Source organism: Battus philenor, unplaced genomic scaffold (assembly GCF_028537555.1).
Source record: "Battus philenor isolate CCGP_79_NKW_IND1 unplaced genomic scaffold, ilBatPhil1.0.hap1 SCAF_28, whole genome shotgun sequence".
In the NCBI taxonomy this organism is placed as follows: Eukaryota; Metazoa; Arthropoda; class Insecta; order Lepidoptera; family Papilionidae; genus Battus; species Battus philenor.
In genome coordinates, this window is record NW_027181691.1 from 4684012 (window position 1) to 4693416 (window position 9405).

The 9405-nt window shown below is 33.6% G+C and overlaps 1 long non-coding RNA gene across 1 annotated transcript; it reads right to left on the bottom strand.

Moving 5' to 3' along the window:
• Positions 1-334: 334 nt before the first annotated feature.
• LOC137925998 (uncharacterized) lies at positions 335-9154 on the bottom strand. The gene is made up of 2 exons (XR_011107687.1): positions 8485-9154; positions 335-1202 (listed from the first exon to the last, which is right to left on the bottom strand). It is a non-coding gene; the product is annotated as an uncharacterized lncRNA (long non-coding RNA).
• Positions 9155-9405: the final 251 nt, after the last annotated feature.

Genomic DNA, 9405 nt, shown 5'->3' on the forward strand with positions numbered 1-9405 from the left:
TACAATTATTTAATATTTTTTATTGTGTAATATTAAATTATAATTTATACTTACATTATATATACATACAATATCGTTTACTAATGTTTTACAATTTAAATAATAATTTATATAACAGGAACTGATTTTATTTCGAAGGTTTTTGTTAAAAATGCCTGTGAAGCAACTTTATTATCATCATTATCGTCATATCAGCGGATCGACGCCCACTGCAAGACATAGGCCTCCCCGAAAGAACGCCTCGATGACCAGTCTTGCACTGTCCATATCGAGCGACTTTATTATATCAACAATGAATTAAAATAAACGGAAGGAAAATAAAAACACCACGTGATACATAATATAAAAACATGTTTATTTTGCCCTAGTATCTAAGCGTTATTTAATTACAAATACAAGATTCCAAAAAAATACACTAGGGTGGGATCCTTTCTGGGCTTTTAGGATTTAAAGAAGAGTTGAGCTATATAATTCTAATTCGATTTAAATTCAGTCTTTTTTGGCAACACCGAAATGACTGCATATCAGCCGTACAGTCTCCATGATCAAGTTTCACTGTCACTAATCGTTATCGAATCTAATGACGACACTTTATCATTAAAAACAAAAAGCGAAGATGAAGCAACATCACATCTTTATTTACAATTTATTTAAGCGGAAGAAAGTCAAACAATGGTAACTCGAATTATGCGCAGTAAGTTACATAAAATAGTTTTGAAACTAAATAAAAGCTTAATATTAAATAAGATTCTTTACACGCTCGGTAAATTTTGAAGGTTTCTCAAAATAATGTACAGTCTAAATGAAGAAAACCGTTCAAAACAACCCTTTGCCTCTTTTTGCTTGTCATTTATATGCCTTATAACTAATTTTCAATTTTACTTCGCTGACAAAAGGTGAAAATACAAAATATGATCGTGCGACAGAGGAGAAGTAAAAAATAGTAAGTCGCTTCCATCAGCAAAGCTTCGTTGAATCAATCCTAAATTTTAAAAGTACAAATAATTTATAATATTTATATAAAATACAAATGCATGAAAAAGTTAAGTGCAATTCACATGTGAAATAACTATCAGTCCTTTAGCGACTTAAATTCTAGTGAGTATTATTAAAACATAGATTTTTCAAGACATCATGGGTTTTAAGGGCAATGGATAAGCCGCGACGTGTTGAGGAGGACAGGCAGCTGCAGTAGCTTTCATCTGAAAAAAAGAAAAATAAATCAATTAATACAGGCACTCAGTTCTTATTTTTTCTGTTGCAGCAGTCAACATCTAAACCTCGGCGAATAATGTTACCTCCTAGCTCTTTTTTTAAATGCAATGTAGAACGATGAATTGAATAATTTGATTTCTGGATTAAATAAATCGAAAACTTTTAATTTGCAATACCATCCCTATCCCATTTATAGAAATAATTTTGTTTGTAGATTTAGGGTTGAAGTAATTTATAATTGGAATATCTAAAAGTTTTTGAAATACTTTAGTGTCATTTATGGTCGAATGCAACTTTTTTTTAACTGGCCCAACGAATGAAGGGTTAATTGTTTAGTGAACATATTGCTTTAAATAATACCCGATGTAAGATAATACACGGTGTAAACTGGACTTGTTTTTCAATGGCCGATATAATAAGCACATGCCGTCAGGTGGTCGGCAACATTTTGCATATTTGTTTTTATTTATATTCTTCGCTTCAACGTGCACTAGTTTCAGATGAAACGAGTGCCACTGTGGACAATTTTATAATAAGTATAAAATTGCGTTTCACTAGTGTTCTATCAAGCCTTTATTTTTTTACGTATTTCGTTGTGTAATGAAAGATCTTTGAAAAAATTTATGCATGCAATTTATGTCCACATTAAGAAAAACGCAGATTTAAAATAAATTTGTAGCGACCTCCTTGGAGAATTTTCTCATCTATTTCGTGTGATGTGATCTATATATAATTTAGTACGATATTGTAAAAGAAGAAAATCTTTTTATTTTGTATAACTTTTGACATAAACAAAATCATTAATTGGCGGTTTTTCTTATCCATAATTTTGGTATAATTGTATTAATTTGATTGTTTATGCATATAAAAATTACATTGAATATAGTTATCTACATGCTACATATTTACAGAAAAAAACATTAAATAAATTTATTATAGATTGTATTGCAAAAAATATTTTAATGTTTCTTGACGACATTAAAATTACTGAAGATATCCTCCAAGGAGGTCCGCCACAAAATAGACAATCGGCATGGCTTTGCAAAAAAATGAACAGTGACGAATATTCCATACAAAGATTTACTAAATAAAAAAGAATTGTGACCAGCAAAGACAACCCATTGCGAGACAGGGAATCTTTTATTGTAGTGTTGTCAAAAGTATTATTTTTTGCGAAAGTGTCGATTTTTTAGCAATTTTAAATATAGTTGCAAAAAATGGTTTATTTGTTCAAACTAATAATACCATTCTGTTTGCGCAAGTATGGCTGTCCTCTACATAAACGAAGTCTTTTTGTTTTCAATAATATTAAATGTAATGGGTGTTCAAGCAGTATTTGTACTAGCAATAAAAATCATAATAGTCTTGCAATAAAAAAGGGACCGGGTGAGGTTCCACGTTTGTCGTGTCAAAATAAAATATTTACACCAAGAACCGCGACTGCGGTGAAGTAATCTCTGTGTAGGAAATCAATAAATAACTTTTAACAAGGAAATCTATTACAGCCTTGTCTATCTTTCACTCAATTTACATATCCCTTATCCATAATATAATAGAATCACAGTTATGAAATCATTTTTATGAAAGATAAAAGCGATAACGCTTTTTGGTTAATATAAAAATTGTTATAAATTTTAAATTGCGGAATAATTAAAACAATCGCCTGAAAACAATTGAAATAGGGCTGCACGGTAACATCCAAGTTTGCGATTAAGTTAAAAAACGATTAGCTCATATTTACAGCCAATGTCCCAATGCACCCGCCTATAGTGGTCCTCCTTGGTTATAAGCAGGCTTTATGCACCTGTCATTGTTAAATTAAGCCGCGCGACACATTGCCTTACTTAAATAATACTTCAAACTGACCACTTGCACACAGAATAGATACCAGTTTTATAATTTAAATGTACAAAATATTTCAACTACATAGTACAGGCTAGTTGACAACAGATGGCGGTTAAGGCTGAAATTTAACTGTCAATTTTGGGCTTCGTTTCAAAATGTAAAAATGCCACCTCGTTCTTTATAAAATAACCTTATCTATCTATCTAACTCTTGTCATTCAACGTAATTTTTGAAAGTCCACCTCCGCCGACAATCCGTCCGGTACCCATCTGTGATCGCTCGGATCGTCAACTGGAACACTCTATACCAGGAGAGCAGATATGTCGAAGAGATCGACTCAAGTGCGTAAAGTATTTTTTTTAATGAATGGAGAAACAACTACTCTCGAAAAATCTTAGTATTTTTGTTAATATGCTGTCGTTACGTTGTCATCTTCGACATTGTCTAAGAAAAAAAATGTAATCAAAGTTACCCTACACTGAAAAACGTTTTATTTTTAAAAAATACGGGATCTTTTTGTGTTTATAATTATTATTATTAATTTGTCAGTAAAACAAAAAGCATAAAATTTAAAAAACACGGAAGTGTAATTAATAAAAAATAAATAAATAATAAAATTTGCCTTTTCCTGCGGAGATCAAGAAAATCGAGTTATCTTAGCTTATTACGGGCAGACGAGGTACCAGGCTCGCAGAGATCGCGAGAAGCCAACTTATGACGAACCTAGTTTCAATGTGTATACAGAGGATCGCTCTTACGTATGTGCACACATTCGAATGTGCGAGCAGCGCGTGTAGGCGCGTCATAATCACAATACTCGTTCACATTTTGACGGATTTTAATTTTGTAATTTTTTTTTCATGATTAAAGGAACAACTTTAAATTAATTTGGAGAATAAATTCCATGCTATGTGAAATTTTGTTATTATAAATTTGGTATAAATAATGCAAAATATAATCAAAAATATTATTTTAGATAACGAAATGATCTATCGAGCAGAATGCCAATAACGACTTTTTTGTGATTCGTAAGGTTGACGATCTCTTGTTCATACGGGAGCACGGTTTACCCGCTAGTGTTCGTTGGCTCGAAGAGCTCCTATGCGGAAACACAGCTTTGCTATTAACACGCGTTCATGTAGTATGAGATACTGCCACTTACGTATGTATACACATATAAATATATAATGGGTAAGTGTTCGTAGACACGGGAAAAGATTTTCTATACACACAGACATCAATACACACCAAGAACCGGAGCGTACTGTTTACATTTCTCACATATACATTTTTTTATTCATAATGACCCCCTACAAATAAATTTTTCACCCTTACATACTGAAAGATGTTTTAGTCGTGAGGTGTTATTATATTACGGATACCAAGGGAACAGAAGATTAGAAGAGCTATAGACGTAACTAAAGTAAGTGTGTGAATACACGCACGTGTGCGTGTATTTAATCAACAATTTTTACTAGTTCACGTCATTCAAAAGTTTATAGTAGATGTTAAAAAGCGGATAATTTTAAAATTCACTATTTCCTTACATGTTAAGTACAATATTGTTGCGGCGTTTAAATTCGCATGAGTAAAATACTCTGATTAGTTAGATGCACCGAGAGAGTTGATTGAACGCTTGCGATCTCATCATCTCCCAGTATATTGGCGTCCGATGCAGCGGTGTCAATGACATGATAGATGACGAATCCATCAGTAGTCGCTTTATAGAAAAACTACAAAAGGCAATCGAATTTCACAAACTGTGTTAACTTTTTAACTTCAAAAATCAAATTAAATAATATTTTTTTGCAAAGTGGTTAGTTAATAACGAGCTTTCTTAAGGCTTTTTCATTCTTTATCAGTAAGAAGATTACAATTTTTAAACTATGTATTTGTTTCGTTAGTATATAATTTAAAATTTTGGTAAAAATATCAAAACTGTATAAATCCTGCAGCGAACCAACAGACGCGAGTTTATGCAATGCGTTACGCAATTATTTATGCAACTAAACTTGGTACAGACAAGGCTGGGTGAGGTGTAATGATGTCTGGGGCCAATATTTGACCTACTCACCGAATCCAACGAGCGGCCTTTGAAAGGACCTAAATCACGCGATTGTTAGGTAATTTCATATACAGAGTGATTAGTTAAAGAGGTGAATGTAAGCTCTTTTGTGGTCAATTAATGTATGGTTCACCCGATCCAAAAATAAATGGTTTTAGTGATAATAACGTAATAATAATGAAATAAGAAAAAGCGTTTTCAAATGTACTATGTATTAAAATTAATTGTTGTTTACTATCTGTCTGTTTGTACTGCCAAAAGTTATTGACCTATTCAAAAATAAGTACATTAATGTTATATTTTGTGTATAATGTAGTGTATGATTAGATTGGACATAAATGTAAAAAGGTTAATTTTTTTTTGCCGATAACATTTTATATTACCTCCTCTAAAGCTTTTACACCTATAACCAACCATCCTGTATAAAAGCACTAATTTATTTATATTTATTTTTAATATACTTATTCAACATTTAAACCTATAAAAGATACAGTAATTAATATAGATATGGGAAAGGCAATAAAAAAGTCAATGAGTTTATCATTGTTATTCATTTGTTACATATCATAATGAAAACCATTCATCATTAAAATGAATTGTCACTTTAACAATCTATATTTCATAAAAATCAAAATAGATTAGGTCCATTCCGTATGTCGACAAGTGTAGTGTATATTCAAACAAAATATCAGTGTTCAAAGTAATAAAAGAACCTGTTTAACCGGGGTTTGTTGACTCCTTAAAATATTTTCGTCGTTTGATTCTATCTCTATAAATGTTCGATAGGTGAAAATGCCGTGAAATATGTTTAATCCATGTGCCTTATGTTGTTTTATTATCTTTACATTGTTCTATCAACTGTAAGTAAATTAAAAAAGTTTAAATACCTTTTACATTTTTCTTTGATAGTGTATGTAAATAAAAAGAAGTTTAATGTTTTCTTTTCTTTAATAACGCAACACATTTAAATTGGAACTAGAAATGGAAATCAACACAATACAATACCGCGAATATTTTAAAGAGATATACATATATTTATTCATGTAGCTATATTATGAATAGTGAATAAATACATTGTACTGTCCCGTCGTAATAATATGTTTACAATTAGACACGTAGGTAGATTATATTTTTGCATACGCAGTGAAGGCACCTGCCCGACGTTTGTTGCGGCACTAGATCGTTGCCCACTTAATTATTTAAACATAAACATTTAATTAGAACCAACAGCTGTTCTACGACCTTGCATTGCACCTTTGTATCGCGACATGCTGTATTTTACATCGTTAAAATGCACATTTTTAAGACCGAATTCACGGGCGCCTTTTGCTCGTTGTACTTGAATAAAAATTTCGAATGGACAGCAACTTTGGCGAAACATGTACATAAATATGTTTACGCATGTATTGACTTATCTAACCTTTAATGCATAGTCATACTTTTTTTTTATTATCAATATAATGCTGACTAGAATTTTACGCGACAAAAATTATATACTTTGAAACGATTTTTTCGCAAGCAATTATCACACTTTGTAATGCTAAAACAATTAACCTGAATACCACAACGTTTTTATTTAATACACCTTATTTAGTATTAAGGTCGAATAGCTCTTAATTAAATCGTTTATATCAAAAACTTATACAGCTAGGTAGACATTAAATAATTTATATAGCTTTTGTACATTATATTTATATATTCGCTAATGTTTATATTTACTAATTAAAAGAAAAGAAGTTATAAATAGAGCAATAATAAGGATTACTCTTAGGCTAAGAAAATTGATTATTTGTTATCAAGCCTTATTAATCAGGTATAAGTAACACGTTAAAGGTATCTATTAAAACGAAAAAACACAGTAATGAATCAGCGTTGAAAACGAAGCAGACATGTTGAGTCGTGGCTATCATAATCAAATTACGCCACATTAAGCAATAACAACTCGTCTCGCCCATATAAAGCTTCCAAAATAGCAGGCATGAGTTTAAATGGACTAACAAAGGAAGAAGACAACGTGCGAGGCATAAGTTTATGAGCAAAAAATATGGCGGACTAGGGAGGTAGTGACCTATGATGACGCAATGCCAAAAACAGGCCACACTGCAGCGGCAGTGATTCCTCGGGGTCAAGGAGGTTCAAACGAAATTAAATAATATTTAATCGCAGATCATTGCAAACTTATTAGGTCTCAGTGTTCAAAAATCGAAAGTCTTGGAATTTTCCACTGAAATTGTATCGAATGTTTATACATCGGCTTATTACGAGAGCGTTATGTAAATCGCCCGCGCTATTCCGCGTTTTGGCGCGCAAACTCACTAGACGCCATGTCGTAATTGCTTGACGCATATCAGCGTCGAATTCAGCATAGAACAAGGTCGTTGGACCACATGGCCAAGGATAAAGGTATGCTTAAAGATTCAATCATTCGATTTTTAAACGAAACGACGAAAGTTTTCGAATGTCGCCGAGGCGGTGCGAGTCGCGACTCCGCGTCTATTTTGAACTGCCGATCGGACGTTCGCCCGGTTGTTGAACTGGAAGAATTCGGCAAACACAAGCGCATTACGCGCTTGTTAATCTCAAAATAAATGACACGCGGCCGGCGTGTGCCCAACTAAAACACCTTCGGAAAAAAATATTAATTATGTTAAGGAAGTAATCTAAGAACGTATTAAAGTCAACTAAATCAGACGACTGACCTACCAAGTTTGAAATAATCCGGTTTTTAAACCCTTTTTTACACACGACAATAAAGATAACTAATTGTGGCAAATTTTATGATAACATTCATAATATAAATGAGCGCACCGTGGTGTTTTTGCGAAGTTGGACGCAAACATGCGGAGATCTGTTGTGATAGTGTGCGTGCTTTCATCTACCTGTACGTGTGTGCGCTGTTTCTGTGTGTACGTGGAAGCGCGCGATGAAATAAAATATGTCCGGTCAACGAACCCGCGGTCGGTGCCATAAAAATCGCGATACTGGCCGAAATTCGGGCAGAAAATTAAAAATCAGGGACTGAATGCGGGTCTAAAGTTAAGATTATTATGATCAAACACCTTAACAATTACAAAATACATTAATTACAAATAATATACGAAAACCTATAACCAAAAAAACTTTGGTTACAGGTTATTTGGAGACAACGAGATGACAGTTTTCCACTGCATTTTTTTTAGTTTACCATAAAAAAATAATTAAACAAAACAGTTACGTAAATTTAATTAATAAATAAAATGAAGCAAGTTAAAAAAAAGTGATGTATGCGAGGATGTTTATTCCCTCGTTTAAAATTCTAGGAAGTAAAAAATGTCGTTTTGATGGACGACTGGAAATATTAAAAGATTAATTATACTTACGACGAAGCTATTTGTAAGGCGCGGTGTGAAAACGCTCCGAAGCGAGATTTTCGCCGCAGAACGAAAGTATTTTTCCGATGTGTGTACATTTCCGGATTGCATGCGGTGCGCTCAGCTGATTTCCATTCAATGACCTTGCGTACACGTCCCCCTTCATTTTATTCATAGTATTTACAAGTTGCAGTGAGTTGTTGAGTGGCTGGTTTCCTCGAGCCTCCTCTTCCTGCAGGATGATGTCTCCTCCGGGCACGTGCCTGTGGATATCCTCCGCCTTCCGCAACACATCTTGTCCCATCAAAGTTAGGGGTTTTAGTAGATTTCTGTAGGGTCTAACCCGATCATCGTGGGAGGTTAATATTGCCCAGTAGGATCAAGCACCTTCACATCCATTTTATCGTGTAAGATTCTAATAAGAAAGTTCAATACAGACCGGTCGGATCCAAACTCTTGACAGTGGCCATCGCACGGAAGTCAGTACTGACCGGTGGGGTCTAGCGTTAATACGTCCATGTTTCTGTTTTAATGAAGTTCTGTTTAATAAAGTCCAGTCGGGTCCAAAGTTAGTATATCCATTTTTTTTCTTAGCACAAGTTGAAACACAACAGTACGTTCGTACACAGAGACGCGATGTAGGAAGTGATTTTTTTAAACACAGTGGTGTGTTCGCGCGTATGCCGTGGAGGGCTATGCGCGGAGCGGCGCGGGTATGCGTTTATATGATAAAACCGATGTACTACACCGCCATCTGGCGGCGAGCGGAGTTAACGCACGAGTTTTCCGATCTTTCGTAACCGATAGAGTTTTTCATTATTTCTTGTGAGTTGTACTACAAATAACTTACTATTTTAGATAACTATTACACACATGATTCAGAATAAACACAAAACTCCTCGTAGACGGTAAATACATAAATTATGAATG